This window comes from Mus caroli, chromosome 1 (genome assembly GCF_900094665.2).
Source record: "Mus caroli chromosome 1, CAROLI_EIJ_v1.1, whole genome shotgun sequence".
Classification (NCBI taxonomy): Eukaryota; Metazoa; Chordata; class Mammalia; order Rodentia; family Muridae; genus Mus; species Mus caroli.
The window spans coordinates 106,693,236-106,713,013 of record NC_034570.1 but is presented as its reverse complement, the minus strand read 5'-3'; positions in this window follow the sequence as shown (position 1 = coordinate 106,713,013).

The window sequence follows — 19,778 nt, the reverse complement described above, 5'->3', positions numbered from 1 at the left end:
CTATGAGACCTATGAGAATAATCTCCTAATTCTATTTAATCCAAATGACTTTAACATCTCAACTGTGGTGCCTCAGGTCCACCCTGCATAGTCAAATTATATACAGAGCAAAGGTAGATAAATGGATGGAGACCCAAAGAAAAGCTGCAGAGAGCCAATCACAGCCAGAGGTGTGAGGAGTAATTTATAGTAAATGAGGCTACATGGTAGACTAATCAGTACTTGAACATTCCTCAAATGCTGAAAATATGCCATAGACATATAAGTGTTGTGAGTGTTCCCTTCCTCATCTCTAACTTGGTTGCTTTCTCTTGCAATGATATATATCTGAGGCTATTTCACTATTTAATCATAAGCCACAATGTAGTACTTATTTTCATGTAGTCCTTGAGCTATTTTTCCTGAACTTTGTTATACATGAAATGAAGTGACACTTCATAGTAAAGAAATAACTTTTGAAGAAATGAGATATATCTTAGTCAAAACTGAAAAATATGGGTGAAATTAAGATTCTCTTCCAGTTATATTTGACAGAAGAAATATTTGGGTTTTTTTGTTTATTGTTTTTGTTTTGTAGGTTTTAGATATATTACCTATATACATGACTTATAAGAAATGCATTCCCAGGAAGTAAAAAAAAGCACAGTATGACCATGTTCACTTTTCCATCTATCTCTCATTACTCTGAAAACCATAGTTACAGGTGATCACATATCTAGGTATGTAGCCTTTCTGAATTTTTACCTGAGGAAGGACATATTGAAGCTTTATAAAAATTTGTTCTTTGGCAATTTCCTGCATTTATACAGTGCATTTTGATAACTATGATCCCAAACATTCTCTAGTTTCACTTTCACCCCATTAGTTCCATCTTTCTGTCTACATGATACTAATCAGTTTAGCCAGGATCATCTACATAGCCAGAGCTCTAGCAATAAATTACTGACCACTTGTTTATATTAAATCTGGGTAACCAGAACCTTGATCAGTAAACAAGAGTTAATTGAAAATGAATATTCAATGGAGTTTTTTTCTGCTTTGTCTCCCAACTTATTAAACTTAATAAAATCTACAGGAGCAACAGTCACACTAACAAGAACTATCCAGTACTCTCCAGAGCTTTTGTGTCTAGTTGCCTATGTAGCAACTAGTCAGCCATCAATGGGAGGGGAGGCCCTTGGTCTTGTGAAGATTATATGCCCCAGTACAGGGGAATGCCAGGGCCAGTAAGCAGGAGTGGGTGGGTTGGGGAGCAGGGCAGGGGGAGGGTATAGGGGACTTTCAGAGGTGAAATTAGGAAAGGGGATAGAATTGGAAATGTAAATGAAGAGAATATCTAATACAAAACAAAACAAAACAAAACAAAAGCTCTCAAAGCTCACCCAATCAAGAATATACTCCAACCTCATATTTGGCACTTGGGATAATACTTGTTTGGGAACAACTGGGGACTCAGAAATGTAGTTACCTTGGTAAATGGCTAGAGGTGATTATAACAGGAGAACTAACAGACACTAAGTAAATTCACTTTCAAATTGGAAATTAGGAGTAACATAGTGAGTTTATTGCAAGAGGCAGGAGGTTTGGCAATAAATAGAGCACTAACATCCAGTAAGCTATGGTGGAGAGGGTCCTGAGTTGTGAAAGTTGGTAAAGGTGTCTTGTTTTGTTTTGTTTTGTTTTGTTTTGTTTTGTTTTGTTTTGTTTTGTTTTGTTTTGTTTTGTTTTTTGTCCAGTTTTCTGCATGCAGTTCATATTTTATGAGGAAGGATGTTTCAGAAATATTCCCATGAGTTCTTGCACAAGTAATTTCCAAATGGTAGCCATGAAAATATGTGTTATGCAAATAATGGCCCTGTAAATCATGACAATTAAAATAAGGGCAGTTTTGGCTACTGTGTATATAGCTCAAGGGGGCAGGTGGATCAAACTACTTCTTTCTGCAAACAGCAGTTTGCAGTTCCTACACCAAGTAAACAGTTGCATTTTCTCATGTCTAAATAATGGTCTCTTTAAGAGGACAAATCTTAATGCTCAAGTCGCTATGCACTAACATGGGTTCTGTTCAATATTTCCAGTGTCAGATCCTATTGTAAAACAAGTACAGGGAAAGGAGTAAAATCCCATTTTTTCCCCTCATTTTCCTTCTGGCTAAGAATATTTTCTTAGTAAAGTTGAAAAAGGAGAAATAAAAGATGCCTTCATGAAGCATAAAGCACAAGATAACAACATAGAAAGTATGTCTATAAAGACTATTACTGTGAACCACACACGTTTTTTTAGATAGGGAAGTTAAAGGGATGTGTTTGGAACACAAGTGAGCTCTGTCCCTGTCCTTATCCCCAGATCTCTAAAACTAGATCATAGTTTATTAATTTATCTACATTGATACCTGCATCTAATTGTTCTCTGATGTTTATTAAATATTAACCACAATAGCTCCTTTTGTTGAGTTGAGGTACCTGTTTTTAAAATTTTATCTTATTTTTTCTAGTTTACAGTGTATAAAGCAGGCATTTTAATAATAGAATACTAAATAAGGCAAAAAAAGTTACTCAAAGGTATCGTATTTATGTATCTATTTTTCTGTGTAAATATGTCTGTTTTATGTATATAGGCACAAGTGTACAACAGTGCATGTATGGAAATGAGAGAACTCATGGAATTTTGCTTCTTCCTTACATGATTTTGTTACTCTGATTTAACTTAGTCTATTAAACTTCATAGCAAATGTTTTTGTTCAGTAAGCAAGTTTGTTGGCCCTAGTTAAAGTTATAATGAATTAAATTGAAATAATGGCTTAAAGGAAACAGTCTCTAATCTTCTAATTCAGTGGTCTGTGGTAAAATATCTGCCATTTCCCCAAGTGATCAACTTGTTCATTTCAGCATCGTCCTTCTATTAATCAAACGTTAACATAAACTGCCTTTATCACTGAGTTTATATCGCTCAACATTAAGTTTTCCATTGAAATATTTGGATTAAAATTTTGCGTATAAAAGAATCATTAAAAAATATCAAGTGGGGTGCTAAATAATTCAAGTTACAGTGAAATAAATAATGAATTATTGACTTAGAAACACAGAATCATTCATGTCAGAAACTATCCTTTATATTTTATGTGTGCACATATATAGTCATGTGTGTAGAAGCCAGGGGTCAACATTGGCTATCTTCCACAATTTATTACCACCTTAATTCTTCACTGATCCAGGAACCCACTGATACTGCTCAAATATATGTTATCAACATGGATACAAAATCTTATAGGGAAAACTGAATGCACCTTATAATATTATATTGTATTCCCAGTCAATCACTAAAATCAAACTACACATCACTGATGATTTTTTTCTTTTTTGAATTTTTCTTTTTAAATTAATTATTATATTTATTTACATTTCAGATGTCGTTGTTCCCTCTCTCACTGTTCTTCATTCTACTTGCCCCCTTTGTCTCTGAGAGGGTACTGCCTTCACCTCAAGCGTTCTCCTTCCTTGGGGCCTCAAGTCTTCACAGGATCAATGCATCATTTCCTACTTAGGCTATGCAAGGTACTCCTCATCTATATATGTGCAGGGGCAGGGAACCCCAACCAGCCCATATATGCTCTATGGTTGGTGCCTTTGTCTCTGGGACCTCACTGGAGTCAGGGTTATTTGAATGTTTTAGTCTTCCTATAGGGTTGTTATGCCCTTCAGCTCCTTTAGTCCTTACCCTAAGTCTTCCATGGGCATCCCATGGTTGGCTGTAAGTATATGCATCTTTCTCAGTCAGCAGCTGCTACGGACTCTGTGAGGACAGTTATCCTAGGCTACTTTCTGTAAGCACACCATGCCATCAGAAATAATGTCAGGTTTTGATGCCTACCACCATGAGATTTATTTCAACTTGGGCCAGATACTACACAGCCTTTCTTTCAGTCTCTGTTCCATTTTTATCCCCTGTATGCCTTTTATACAGGAACAGTTCTGGGTACAAGAAAAACACTTCAGTGAAAAAGACAGACTCTACCTCAGAGTAAAGTCTGGAAAAACATTTTCCAGGAAAATAGTCCTAAGAAAAAAGCTGGAGTAACCATTCTTCTTTCCAATAAAACATGCTTTCAGCCAAAAGTTATCAAAAGAGATGTAGAAGGACACTTCATACATATCAAAGGAAAAAATCCACCAAGACGAAATCTCATTTCTGAACATCTATGCTGTAAAGGCAAGGATATCCACATTTGGAAAAAAAAATTACTAAAGCTCAAAACACACATTGAATCTCACACTATAATACCAAATATAACCAATGCACTGGTCATTGAAACAGAAACTAAACAGAAACATAGAAAAACTAAAAGAAATTATGAACCAAATCGATTCAACAGTTATCTACACAATATTCCCCTCCAAAACAAAAGGATATACCTTCTTCTCAGAACCTCATAGTTCTCCAAACCTGACCATATACTTACATAAAAAACAACCGATTTGTTTTTAAGTCATAATTTTATACATTTAATTTTCCTGTCATTACAATATTGTTCAAATGATCATCAGTAGATGCACACATTACAATTATTTTAAATAATTTCCATTCTTTATACAGCAAAACATAAAACATTCTAATATCTGTACACAGTTGTAAATGAAATAGGTTACGATTATATTGTCCTTATTTATCTGACAAGAAAACTATCCACAAACAAATATTATACTAATTTGCATTTAATCATTTCTAAGTAATTCAGAATGTTTTCTAATTTTATATTTACAACAAATTCTTAGAGAGTTTATCTTAGTTTTACATTACAGTTTTATCTCTGTGCATATGTATGTGCATGTGGTTTTTATACTGGGATTTAGTTTGCTATGATTTATTATGAATAATCCTTAGCAGTTAGGTTTAAGAATAATCTTTGCCCATGTGGTAGTGAATACTTATAAGCTAAACCCTTGGGTGCTAGAATCAACAAGATTAGAAGTTCAAGTCTTAGCTGCATAGCAACTCTGAGGTTAGTCTTGGCCACATGGGACCTTGTCTCAAAAATAAATGTGCAACAACAACAACATAACACAAGAAGGAATACTTGAAATTGGGTTTTATTACTCTGTGATCTAGGAGGCATTTTTAGCAGCTGTAGTATGACTACTGGAAAATAATTCTGACCAACATCATATACAATTTCAATAGAAACAAACTTTCTAATAGGTCCATTGCCCTTGGCAGCAAATAGCATTGCCCATGCCTAGTTTCTTTAGACTAATCTCACCTGAAAACATATCAATGAATTCCCTGAGATTCATTAGCATCTGAAAATTGCCTTTCTATCTTTATTAGTGTTCATAAATAGTAGTTATGAACATAAATTAAAATACTACAAATCCTTCATAAAAAATTCAAGAGCTAGAAAGATGACACACTTGGTAAAACTATTGTCTTGCAAGGAAAAGGACTTGGGTTTGACTTCTTTTTTAAAAATTTTTAATATTTTTTATTACATATTTTCCTCAATGACATTTCCAATGCTATCCCAAAAGTTCCCCATACCCCCCCCACTTCCCTACCCGCCCATTCCCCCCCTTTTTGGGGGGGGGCCTTGGCGTTCCCCTGTACTGGGGCATATAAAGTTTGCCAAAACCATGGGTTTTGTTCCCAACAAACCATGGGTGTTTTGTTCCCAATTCTAAGAAGGGTTTGACTTCTGAACCCACATTAAAATCTGGGCTTGATGAATTGAGATTTTTATCCCAGAATTGAGAAAATTAGGACACATGGGTCCCTATGGCTTGCTGGGCACCATTCTAATGCACTTTGTGAGATCCGAGTATATGAGAATTTCTAACTAAAAAGAGCAAGTTGGGTGAAACCTGAGGAATGACAGTTAAATCCATACTCTGGTCTATACTCACAGGTTTGACATCCCCAGGATCAATCAATATGCTATAACAAGAATGCAAATGACTTGTCATAAAAGATTTGTTGTCTTATATTGTTTTTCCTGTTGGAATTATATGTGAACTCAGAATAACCCCTATTAAAGGTCTTCTAGGTAATTGCAACTCCATAATATGTGGGTAGATTGGCTGAGTGGCTCTGCAAGGTCCACAGAGACAAAGATACATATATGTATAGTTGACAGTTTAGAAAGCACATGTACAAGTTAAAGGTCTACTGAAAACAGAAAGTCTGATGTCTGTGGATGGCTGATAATCTTCTTTAAGAGTAGTTAATAGAGGTTGAATATAATAAAAATGCATTACATACATCGATGACATTGTCAAAGAATAAATAAAAATATTTAAAAATATTAACCTGATTGTATCTATTGTAGCCAAAACAAAGCTTCCTATAACAATGAAAAATAAGTTGTTTCCATTTCCCTTTTAAATATATTCTTTACTGTAAACATGCATGGAATTCAGCTGTCTTGGTAATATTTTCCACTTGTGTTATTAAAAGTCATTCCACTGCTAAATCATTTTCAGCATGTTAATGGCTCCTTGCCCTTATGGATTGCTTTATCACAGCTCATTTAGGATGGCATTTATCTATTAGCATATCACAGCAAAATGGTAAAATGCAATCTCGTGACAGAGGTAGTATCAACATGTGGTGAATTTTTACTATAAGCATGTATATATTTAAGATAATCAAAAATTATATAATGTCAGTGTATGCAAGGTGGAACATAGATATCAATATTAAAAAGAGAAAAGTTTGCTGGTTATAGTAGCCTCGGCTGCCAATTGTGCTCTCTTAGGGTCTGTATAATATCTGCTCAGGATCTTCTAGTTTTCATAGACTCTGGTGAGAAGTCTGGTGTGACTCTGATAAGTCTGCCTTTACCTGTTACTTTACCTTTTAACCTTACTGCTTTTTATATTCTTTCTTTGTTTTACATTTGGTATTCTGAATATTATGTGATGGGAGAAATTTCTTTTCCGGTCTAATTTATTTGGAGTTCTGTTGGCTTCTTGTGTGTTTATGGGCATCCCTTTCCTTAGGTTAGGGAAGTTTTCTTATATAATTTTGTTGAAGAGACCCTTCTACTAGCCCTTTAGGTTGGGAGTCTTCACCCTCTTATATACCTATTATTCCTAGATTTGGTCTTCTCATTGTGTCTTGGATTTCTTGGATGATATCTATCTATCTATCTATCTATCTATCTATCTATCTATCTATCTATAGGCTTTTAGCAATTTGCACTTTCTTTGACTGTTGTGTCCATGTTTATGTATTCTTTTTTAATATTTTTATTAGATATTTTCCTCATTTACATTTCCAATGCTACCCAAAAGTCCCCCATACCCTCCCACCCACTCCCGTACCCACCCACTCCCACTTTTTGGCCCTGGTGTTCCCCTGTACTGGGGCATAAGATATAAGATACAATTTGCTAAAGGCATGAAACTCAAGAAGAACGAAGACCAAAGTGTGGACACTGTGCCCCTTCTTAGAATTGGGAACAAAACCAACATGGAAGGAGTTACAGAGACAAAGTTTGGAGTTGTGATGAAAGGATGGACCATCTAGAGACTGCCATATCCGGGGATCCATCCCATAATCAACTTCCAAACGCTGACACCATTGCATACACTAGCAAGATTTTGCTGAAAGGACCCAGATATAGCTGTCTCTTGTGAGACTATGCTGGGGCCTAGCAAACACAGAAGTGGATGGATCACAGGACCCCCAATGGAGGAGCTAGAGAAAGTATCCAAGGAGCTAAAGAGATCTACAACTCTGTAGGTGCAACATTATGATCTAACCAGTACCCCGGAGCTCTTGACTCTAGCTGCATATGTATCAAAAGATGGCCTAGTTGGCCATCACTGGAAAGAGAGGCCATTGGACTTGCAAACTTTATATGCCCCAGTGTCCATGTTTTCTATGGTATCTTCTGCACCCAAGATTCTCTCTTCTAGTTCTTGTATTCTGTTGGTGATGCTTGTATTGATGACTCCTGATCTCTTTACTAGGATTTCTATTTCCAGGTTCCCTTTGTGATTTATTTATTGTTTCTATTTCCACTTTTAGAGACTGGATGGCTTTGTTCAATTTCTTTACCTGTTTGGCTATATTTTCCTGTTTATGTTAAGGGATTTTTGTGTTTCCTCTTTAAGGGATTCTAGCTCTTTACCTGTGTTCGCCTGTATTTATTTAAGGGTGTTATTTATTTCCTCCTTACAGTCCTCTACCACCATCGTCATGAGATCTGATTTTAAATCAGTCTTGCTTTTCTAGTGTTGGGGTATACAGGGCTTGCTGTGGTGGAAGAGCTGAGTTATGCCACGTAGCCTTAGTTTCTGTCGCTTATGTCCTTGCCTCCTGCCATCTGGTTATCTCTGGTGTTAGCTGGTCTTTCTGTCTCTGACTGTGGATTGCCCATCCTACTAGCCTGTGTATCAGTACTACTGAGAGACCAGTTCTCCCCGGGAAGAATTTTAGTATAGAGTGTTATGGCACAGGTTCAGCACTGGGGTGCAGACTGAAACCAGAACAATCCTGTCAGAGGCTGTTCCTTGGTTCCTGTGTCCTGCTGGCCCTGGGTGGGCCCCTCTTTTTAAGAATTTGAGCAGAGGTGGTTGTCTTACCTATGATCACAGAGGTATTGGCACTCCTGAGAGGCCAGCTCTCTCTGGACAGTATTTGTGTATGGAGAACTGTGGCACAGAATCAGCTCTCTGTGCAAACACAAACTGGAAGGATCCTGTCTGAGGCTGCTTCTTGGTTCCTGTGTCCTGGGGGCTCCACAACGGTCCTGTGAACCATAAGTGGTGGTCTTACCTGTGATCACACTTGTGTCTGCACTCCTGGGAGACAGCTATCTCCTGGAAGTATTTGGGTATGCAAGACTATGGCACATTATCAGATCTGGGCTCAGAAGGAAACCAGAAGTATCCTGTGCCAGGTTGCTCCTTGTTTCCTGTCCAGATGGCTTTTTAAAAGAGCCATCACCAGCCTAGGGATGTTCCCACCAATAAAAGACTGGGCCTTCCTTCATCATCAATTAAGAAACTACCCTGTTGTTGAGAATTGGTTCTAATGCTTTGTCTTAATTTGACTCCCAAAAGCTGTGCTTCCAGACACTGAGGATCCCTGCCCTCATGTGACTCTCCCCAAAACACCCAATTACCATAGATGTAGAAACCAAGATGATCTACGACAAAAACAAACATACAGAATATTTTCCACAAATCCAGGCCTAGAAAGGGTAATAGATTGAAAACGCCAATGCAAGGTGGGAAAATACATCATCTAAAAAGCAAGAAAATAATCTTCCCTCAATAAACCTAAAAATGTTAGCCACATAAACATAAAAATCACATTAAATATAACAAGAAGCAACAATTACTATTCCTTCATATTTCTTAACATAAATTTACTCAATTCCCCATAAAAATACATAGAATAACTGGCTGAATACATAAACAGTGCATTTCAACATTTCACTGCATACAGGAAATATGCCTCAGTGACAAAGATAAGACACTACCTCAGAGTAAAGGGTTGGAAAATAATTTTCCAAGAAAATGGTCCCAAGAAACAAGCTGGAGTAGCCATCCTAATATCAAATAAAATAAACTTTCAACCAAAAGTTTTGAAAAAGCATGAGGATGGACACTTTTCCTTTCATATTCATCACAGGAAAAATCTACCAAGCAGAACTTACAGATCTGAACATCTATGCTCCAAATATATAGGCAACCACATTCATAAAAGAAATTTTACTGAATCTCAAAGCACACATTAAATCTCACACAATAAGAATGGGAGAAACACCTCATTCTTGTCAATGGACAGATCAAGGAAACACAAACTAAACAGAGACACATTGAAACTAACAGAAGTTATGGACCAAATGGTTTTAACAGATATCTATTAAACATTTAATCCTAAAGCAATGAACATACCTTCTTCTCAGAACTTCTTTGTACCTTTTCCAAAACTGGCCATATAACTGGTCACAAAACAGGCATCAACATATACAAGATGATTGACATAATCCCATTCATTCTATCAGATCACAGACTAAGGCTGGTCTTCCATAGCAACAAAAAACAACAGAAAGTCCACATACACATGGGAGCTGAGCAACAATCCACTCAATGATAACTTGGTCAATGAAGAAATAAAGAAAGAAGGCTCAATATACCCAAACTTATAGGACAAAATGAAAGCAGTGCTAAGAGGACAACTCATAGCTTTGACTGCCTCTAAAAAGAAACTGGTAAGAGCATAAACTCACAACTTAAAAGAACTCCTGAAAGCTCCAGAATAAAAGGAATCAAACACAACCAATAGGAATAGAGGACTGAAAATAATCAAACTAAGGGATGAAATGAACCAAGTAGGGAAAAAAAAAGAACTATACAAATAATCAACAAGACTAAGAGCTGGATCTTTGAGAAAAATCAATAAGATAGATCAATACTTAGCCAGACTAACCAGAGGACACAGAGACAGAATCCAAATTAACAAAATAGAAATGAAAAGGAGATATAACTACAGAAGTTGGGGAAATTCAAAACATCAGATCCTTACAAAAGCCTATACTCAACAAAACTGGAAAATCTGGATGAAATGGATAATTTTCTAGACAGATACCAGGTACCAAGGTTAAATCAGGATCAGATAAACCATCTAACCAGTCCCATAACCCCTAAATAAGTATAAGCAGTCATTAAAATCTCCCAACCAAAAAAAAATAAAAAACTCAGAACCATATGGCTTTAGGGCAGAATTCTATCAGACCTTCAAAGAAGACCTAATACCAATACTTTTCAAACTATTCTACAAAATAGAAACAGAACGAACACTACCCATTTCATTCTATGAACCCACAGTTAATCTGATTATTCTCCCTTGGAGATGGCACTGTATCTGTCTAATCAGGTACTTGTCACAATTTTCTCTCATAGATGACTTCATAAGAGAATTTTATCTACTTCTATCACATTTAATGTTCCAAATAGATTTTTAAAAATGTTTGAGTGCATATTACTTTTAGCTTTGAAAGATATCATGTATATTAAGAAGCATTTAACTATTATAAATTATATTGATGTCTTAGAAAAATGACAATACTAACCTGTATATTTTAAAATAAATTTTTATTAGTTTAATAAAAAATTACCCCCCACAAGGAAAGATGAAAGTATCAATTCAATTGTTTACCAAAGATAATAAGTTTATTTAAGTGTTTAATAATTTTCCCTAGAACTAGAAATGAAGTAAATAGCAAGATAATTCTACTCATTTCTGAAAAAATTGAGATCAAGTCTGACAAAATAAATGGCATAAAAAATGGTATTAACCAATTCCTTCGATCTCATACTAGAGAACACAAACTTGTGAAACACAAGTACAATGAACACTTTAAGCATTTCCCTGATCCTGGCAACTTTGTCTTAGTTTCTTTTACTATTGTAATAAAATACCCTGGCAAAAGCAATTGGATTTATTTTGTCTCAAAGAAATGCTTTATTTTATTTTATTTTATTTTACAACCTAGTTGTTGCTTCCCTCATGGTCTGTGCTTCCATATTGTCAATATGAGACCAGGAGGATATCTCAATGGTATAAACGCTTGACATGCAACCATAAAGACTTGGGTTTGGATCCCAAGTGCACAAATGAAAATCTGGGTGTAATCACATGTGCTTGTAACCAATCACTGAATAGATGGAGACAATTATATCCCAGAAACTAATTGGTTTGCCTAGCCTAAGTGGGGAGCAGTGTCCTAAGATTTCCTCATTACCTGACACCCACCCTGTGACAGTGGAGGGTAAGCTTGGTCAAAACATTTGCATCCTGCCTCACCATCAGCCATGCCCTGTGGTAGAGCAGACCCAGAACCCCTCTAACCATACACACACACACACGTATACAAATATGCATGTACATACCCAAGTACACGCAAGTAAAACCTATAAACAAGTATAGAAAATACACACAAATTCATGCATACATATGTCACCCACACATCTAGACATGTCTACACAAACACATAAACACACATATACATGCACACACATGCACACATACACACACATACATACACACACACTCTCTTGCATACCTCTTGGCTTGGCTAACTTTTCTTTCTTTTTTTCTTCCTTTCTTTCATCCTTTTCTTTTGGATATAGCTGTCTGATTAAATTCATTGGTGTTCACCCTTCTATTTTCTCAAATAATATCCTAACATTTATAAATTACAAATGTATAACTGGAAACATAAGCAGTGAACATAAATGTGTGTTCAGATAGTACCAGAAAATGGGGTTTGTTTTCTGGGTTCCCTTGTGTCTTGGTGTGCAGAACTTATATTTAAGACATTAATTCTTATTTTATTTACTTTTTGCAAGTGTCTCCTTCTTATATTTGCTAGCATCACATAGAGAGGGGAGAAGGGAAGGTGGAGAGAGGGGATTAAGAGGGCAAGAGAGTAAGAGAGTAAGAGAGGGAGGAGGGGCAGGGCTTACCTGGATATTGACACGTAACTGTGGGGGTGGAGTCTAGACAGAATATCAGGAACTTGGGGCATTGTTCTGCATGACTGATGGCCACACAGCTCTCTGCAGGGGGCTGTGTGAGGCTGTAGCTGTGACAGGAGCCAGGGTCACAAGGTCGAACACTTGTAGTTCCTCATAGGCAGAAATGACCTACCAGGTCTCCGGGATTCTAGGCCTGAGTTCAACCAGGGACCAGGCTGTCTGTGCATAGCCCCACACAAAGTAAGTATGGAACACTCCTGATGCCTGCCTTTGATCTCCTCATTTCCACCCATGTACATTAACATGCCAACTTTACATACTTTAAAAGAAGGAATTTCAACTGAAAATAAATTGTCTGTCTCAGATTAGCTTGTGAGCATGTCTGCAGGGCATTTTTGCTTGCTAACTTATGCATGTTTGCTCAGCCCCCAATGGACAGTCCCTCCTCTGCTTATGTAGTGCTGGAATGTATAAGAAAAGCAGCTGAGCAACCTAGCAATTGTAAGCAGCAATCTTTTGTGGTCCCTGCTTTAGATTCTACCTTCAGGTATCAGCCTTGAATTTCTGTTCATATTTCCCTCAGTTATGGACTGTAAAGTATAAGGTGAAATAGATCTGTTCTTCCATAAATCGCTTTTATTCGTTATCTTTAACAAAACAACAGGTAAGAAAATAGGACACTTCATCCAAAGGTACTAGTGCACCTATACACATAAGCAAATAAAATAAAATCTACTAAGTCTTTGTTCTTGAAGTTTCGTTTCTTTTCTTTTTTTTTCTCTTTTCTTTTCTTTTCCTTTCTTTTCTTTTCTTTCTTTCTTTTTTTAATTTGGGTATCTGGTAAATGTTCATGATCAGTGTAAGGATGCCTCAAGGACTTCCTCTTACATGTTAGTTTTTAGGCTTGTGGTTATTGAAAATGCTCAAGTATTCTGTATTTCTATTTAGATACTGAGAGAAATGAAGATTGTTTTTTCTACTAGGTGGATATCTAGCTTTTGCTGGTTAAACTAGTCACTTCAATTACATCATGGACTTTCTTTAACTGACATTTTTTTTTTCATATTTTATGTTTCCACAGAAATTGAACTTTTCACAAATGTTTCCAACTGTATTATCCAGTAACATCTCAGAATATGTCAAGGCATTGAAAAATCTCCTTTATGTCTCACTAATTACCTTAAATTGAATTTTGGAGTGATTCTTCTGTTACTGATTTCCAAGTGTGTCACATTTTGATGAAATAACTTATTATGTAATATGTTAAGTCATTTAAATGAAAGATATTCCATTATTAATTCATATGTAATAATTTTATCCTATAAATATTGTATGCATTTTTGATTTACTCATCTACATATATGTTATTATATTATTATTATAGAAGAAGAACTTGTTCGTTCTGCCTGCAATTCTCAGAACAGGTCTTCTAACACTCCTGAAACATCCTGAATTAGAAGAAAATCCTATGAAACACAATCTCAGTGTTTATCCCTAGTTCTTGAAATCTTAATGTATTACCTAAGTTTCTCCTAGGCTATAATGAAACACCCAACAAAGAGGAGTGAAAGAAGGATTTGGGGGGCTCACAGTTTGAGTGTATAGGCCATCACATTGTGCATTCATGGTGACAGGACTTGAGGCAGCTTGTCACTCTCTACAATCAAAAATCAGAAAAAATATATATATACTGGTACTAAACTATATATTTCCTTTTGTGGAGTTACTTAATATTGCCACTCACATTATGGTGAATCTTCCTTCCTCAACTTGTCCCATCCAAAACACATTCATAAGTGATTATAGATAATATGAAATTGATAATCGTAATCATATACATACATAGTATCCAGAATATGAAAATGAATAGAACATCTGTAGTTGATAATAATCACATAATTTAATCACACCTGTGTTTATATGGTGATGGGTTTATATTAATAAAACCTCAGTGGGTGAAATAGCTGTCTGTTTAAAGGAAACAACTTGTGATTAGATAATTGGAACCATCCACATGTACCTAAATTTGGAGAATGAATAAATCATTATTGGTCAGTGATTTAGACAATCAAGATTATGTAATGATGACATTGTAAAGCCCGAATGATGAATTTTGGAAAACGTAGTGAAGAAAATCACGTATGTATCAGGGATTGCTTCCCTAATTTGCTTTGAGCCATTTCATCAGATTATAAATCTTGCTGAAAGAGCCATGAAAGCTTGGCATTTAACCAAAGTATAAATGTAGTAAACTGGGAACTCACTATCTCAAATTTGCATCAGAAATAGAGCAGCCCTGTGGGCCTCAGCAACTAAACTCATGAGGTCTGCTCTGAATTAATGTAGTTAATACTTGAAACTATATGTAGTCTAGGATAATGTGGTGTTTGTTCAAAACTGTAAAAATGCTCTATACATTTGGCATCAGAAATGTTTACTTCGACTAAATTTTGTGAGAAAATTTCCCAAGGGGGGGAAAAAAAAAACCTCCCTTGCCTGTGTTATAGATTCTATAGGGCTGATTAATTTCAATACCCTAAATTACAGAGAATTAGAATGTTGTAGATCCAGAATCAAATTTCACTGGTCTTACCTTACCTACCTTCAAATAGTCATCAGGATTTCATGGTTGATACAGCATGTAGACATGTTCCTCTTCCAGAAACTTAACAGACTAGGTCGATGTATGGGCAAAAGAATATTTTGAAGGAAAGGAAGACACAAAGAAAGCTATATCTTGTTCTATATGGAAAGGTGAATCAGTAATCTGCTTTCATTCAAGCACAAAGACTGGAAGATCAGAACTCACATAAACTAATATCAAGTGTGATGACTTTTAATTCCAATGCAGATGCCCAGGGCTCACTAGTATGTATATATATATATATATATATATATATATATATATATATATATATATAGTCTGCTTGGCAAGTTCCTAGTAATTGACACATCTTGCCTAATAACAAAGTAAAAGTGCAAAGACCATGGCTATGCTCCCTCAATATGTGCACATTGACAGTGAATGTGTACTCCGTATATACATGCAGCTGTACATACCTTCTGAAAGAGAGAAACTAGATCCGAGCACATTTTCTTACCATTAGTAACAATTTTTTTATTACAAATAAATTGCCACTTTACCTTTAGAGATACACGGGATTATTTAGTCTTCATAGTCTTTTCACCAAAGTTTCATATTTATTCCTTTTGTGTGCTGGTTAACATTTATTATCAAATTGACTTTTACCCACCTGGAAAAAGGTAACCAATCTTGAAGAGTTAGCCTATAGCCACACCTGTGAGATATTCTCTTGAATCAAGACTGATGTGAGAAAGCCCCACCCATTTTGGGCTGCACCAGGTCCTGGACAGGTGGGCATTGAATATATAAGAAAACAAGCTGAGTATTCACGAACCAGCACCATTCCTCCATGGTTTCTTCTTTAGTTCCTGCCCTGATTTCTCTCTCTGATTGTCTATGACTTGGAAGTTAAAGCTTAAGTAAATCCTTCCCTTACCTAATTTGCTCTATATTATTTTTTATCACAACAGAAAAGCTAACTGAAATACTTAATTTTCTTTTTTGTCCTACCTTTCCTTGCTTCATGCATCTCCAGTGTTCTAATCGTATGCTGTTGGATAAAAACTACTTCACCCTAATTTTATAAATGCAGGAGTTAAGGTACTGAGAATTTAAGATTTTTCTCTGTCTGTTACTCCCAAGATATGCACTGTTATGTCTAACGGCTATGCCCATGGCACTTCTTTGAAACTCATATATTATTAAATAGGGAGAAATCACTTCTAAGTATAATACTTGTTAAGTCAAAGTAAAATATCATCTTAGTTTTTACAGATACTAGAACTGGGAGATCATTTAAAACTTGTCCAACAAATTCAAACACACAGAAGATACGTTCACAAGCATTCAATTCCACGCAGTGGAAATGAAGAAAGGCTGTTGAATAAATGCAAAGAAAATCACATATCTCATTTACAAAAACAATTCATACATAAACTACATGCATAAACCCCATAAGTGGAAAATCAAAGTTGATGGCTTAGAACATGGTAAGAGATGTGCACACAACATATAGAAATATCTCACAGCTCTCCAGCATAAGAGTTATTAGTCCTTCTTGCAGGTAAGCAGTTTTCAAGGCAATGTAATTACAGCAGCCTTGTAATAATGCAGCACATTTAATTTTTAATTACCACATATTTGCTGTTATGGGAATAGGAACAAGACTGCCAAGTCAAATAATCTAGCAAATGGATAATGTTACCTGAGCTCTCTCTCATTTCTCAAGGCAGAGTTAATATAATTATTTGTGGACCAAGCAGATGTGAAATGGGTAAAGAAGCTGAAGGACAAGAATAAGGACAGAAGTGGTTAGAAGCCATCTCTGCTCCTTTCTCAACTAGGAAGATACATTTTTATTTAATTATCTTTCTTCATTTTATTTAGTTCTCTTTCTTCCTTTCTTATTGAGTTCCCTTTCTTCTGTGTATTCTGTGTATTCTGAGGTGAGAACCTCAACCCAGGAAATGATACCATATACATTCAAGGTGGACCTGGTTATCACAATTCAGTCAGTATAGAAGATACCTCACAAACATGCAGAGAAAGTTCCTTCTAAGTGATTCCAGGCCCTGTCAAATAGACAATCTATTTAAGGCATTCTAAACGTCATTCCCAGAAACTAATATCCCATTCCAAAATATCAGCCCTCTGTTATGCCTTAGAGATTCAGTTATCAGACATTTGTGAGAAATGCCTTAAAGAAACAGGATTTACTGTGGTTGATTGTGTCAGAGCATCCAATCAAATTTGTCAAGGAAGTGATGGAAGAAAGGGGCAGTTCATAACATGATAGCCAGGAGGCAAAGAATAAGGAATGTTCTGAGGAAAGGAAAAAGGCATCAAGGGCATGATCCCCCAAAGTGTCCATTCTTATCCATTGGACTCAATGTTGACACCATAGTACGAATCTATCAAGGGATTAATCTAGTAGTCATGTGGGTTTACTTGTGATCTAAGTATCTCTGGAATCTCAGACATGCAGAAATGTAAACTGCTAATTTCCTAGATACTTCTTTATCCAGAAATTGAATAAGGAAATTTAAGCTTTGCATTTACTTTTTTTTTTTAAATCCCTGGAAGAAACAATCTCTTAGTGAACTGCAGAATGGTGTGTTTGATGCTGCCCTTTCCAGCCTCTCAGGTCTATACCTGTGACACTGGTTAAATAGCTGGGGCATGGCTCCAGCAATATTTTACTTAAATAGATTCTCTTCCAGTCAGAACCATACCCCTGCTCTCACACTGGGGAGGAACATTATTGTTTAAATTTCTCCCTTGGCCCTAGCCATATATCCCCCCTATAGACAACTGTCTTGAAAAGTGACTTTTTATGAAGCTTTTCACTGATATCCAGAGAGATCAATTTAGAGACTAAATCACAATCATGACAAGATCCAGACTTACAAAGTACAAGACAAATAATCATTGCATTCTCAGCTGTAAATGAGGCATCTATCTGACTCCTTCCCAGCCTCAGGAAACATAATGGAAGAAAGGTAGAAAGAACCTAATAGCTAGGAGAAGGTGGAATGTCTTCCAGGCAGTATGTGGTATGACCATGATAACCCTTATACTTCTAACAATTGTGGTTACATGAATAATATCTGCACAAAACTGGGCTCATCAACATTGCTGAGGGAGGTGAACTATCAAGGCTGCCCACTTCCTGGAGGATGTATATACAACTAACAGTTACTAAAAGAGAAACACCTTTCCCCCCCAGTGGAGTAGTTATTGTTAAAATGCCTATGTTCCTGTAAACAACCACCCACACTGTACTTCTGTAAGCAACTCTAAGGAAACTTACTGTATTATTAAAAGTGAAAATGGGAATTGGAAGTAGAAATGCCCAAGTTGGAAAGATCAAGGGATTTAGCTGCAGCAGGGGGTGGGGAGGGAGAGAAGGGCTTAAGGATGATTAAAACATAGACTGTACATGTTTGAGTATATAATGAAACATTTATGTGTGATTCATATATGATATAAATGTTTTCTTTAAAGAACCAGACATATCAATCATCTCTAACTATATAAACCTCTATTAATTTTTACTTCCACAGCTCAAAGTTATTTTTCTCCCCCGGGACTTTAACTTGCAGCAGTATTTATCCCAATGTAATTAAACTGCAGTTGTTAAAGAAGATAAGAGGTTAAAATAAGAGAAAGTAACCACTTATGTTTATAGGATATACTCAAATTACTAGTTAGACATTAAACCTTTTTAATGCTCTTGAATAATCGATCTTCTAGATCATCTATAGAGGAAGAAAACTAGAAATTGAGAAAGTTAATACATTTTTCAACATCATAGACTATGTGAAGAAAAGATTAGAAGTGTATAAGTCTGAACATCTGCACACTGAGTGCCTTCAAAAACTCCATGTTGCTTTTCTTTTAATTAAAGAAATCAGGAAAATACTGATTTTTTTTATTTGTAAACCACTGATGCAAAAATAAAACAATTTTTATGAATCTACCTCTTATTGGAACAGTTTGATTTAAACTCTCATTATCTAGAAATAGAATATGTCTAAAAATAATTTGGAAACTTTATATTCCTATTAAAGGCAAGGTTTAATAATCTTTACTTAAAGAATATGTTCATGTATATAAAGATCTCAAATCTATGTTGTTAAGAGAATAAAATAATGTGAATGTTCTAATTATTTGCCTTATATTCTGAGGCCAGCTATGAACCATGGACACACCAAAATTGATTTCTCGGAGGTCTCTTATGCAAAATAGTCAAAGATAATATTGATGACATCAGTGCTCAGTCTTAGAGAACATTATCTGGCTTTATTTCAAGAATTCTGAATATTCATCTATATGGTGAATATATTACTATATAATATTTATGAAAACATGCATGAGACATTAAAATCTGGTATTGCTATGAATGCTAATAATTATATATATAAAATTTGAGTGTAGAATTTGATGAAATAATCCTGGATATTATTTATTTATTTATTTATTTTTTAAATTTATTTTCTCTTTTATTACGTATTTTCCTCAATTACATTTCCAATGCTATTGCAAAAGTCCCCCATACCCCACCCCCCACTTCCCTACCCACCCATTCCCATTCTTTTGGCCCTGGCGTTCCCCTGTATTGGGGCATATAAAGTTTGCAAGTCCAATGGGCCTCTCTTTCCAGTGATGGCCGACTAGGCCATCTTTCGATACATATGCAGCTAGAG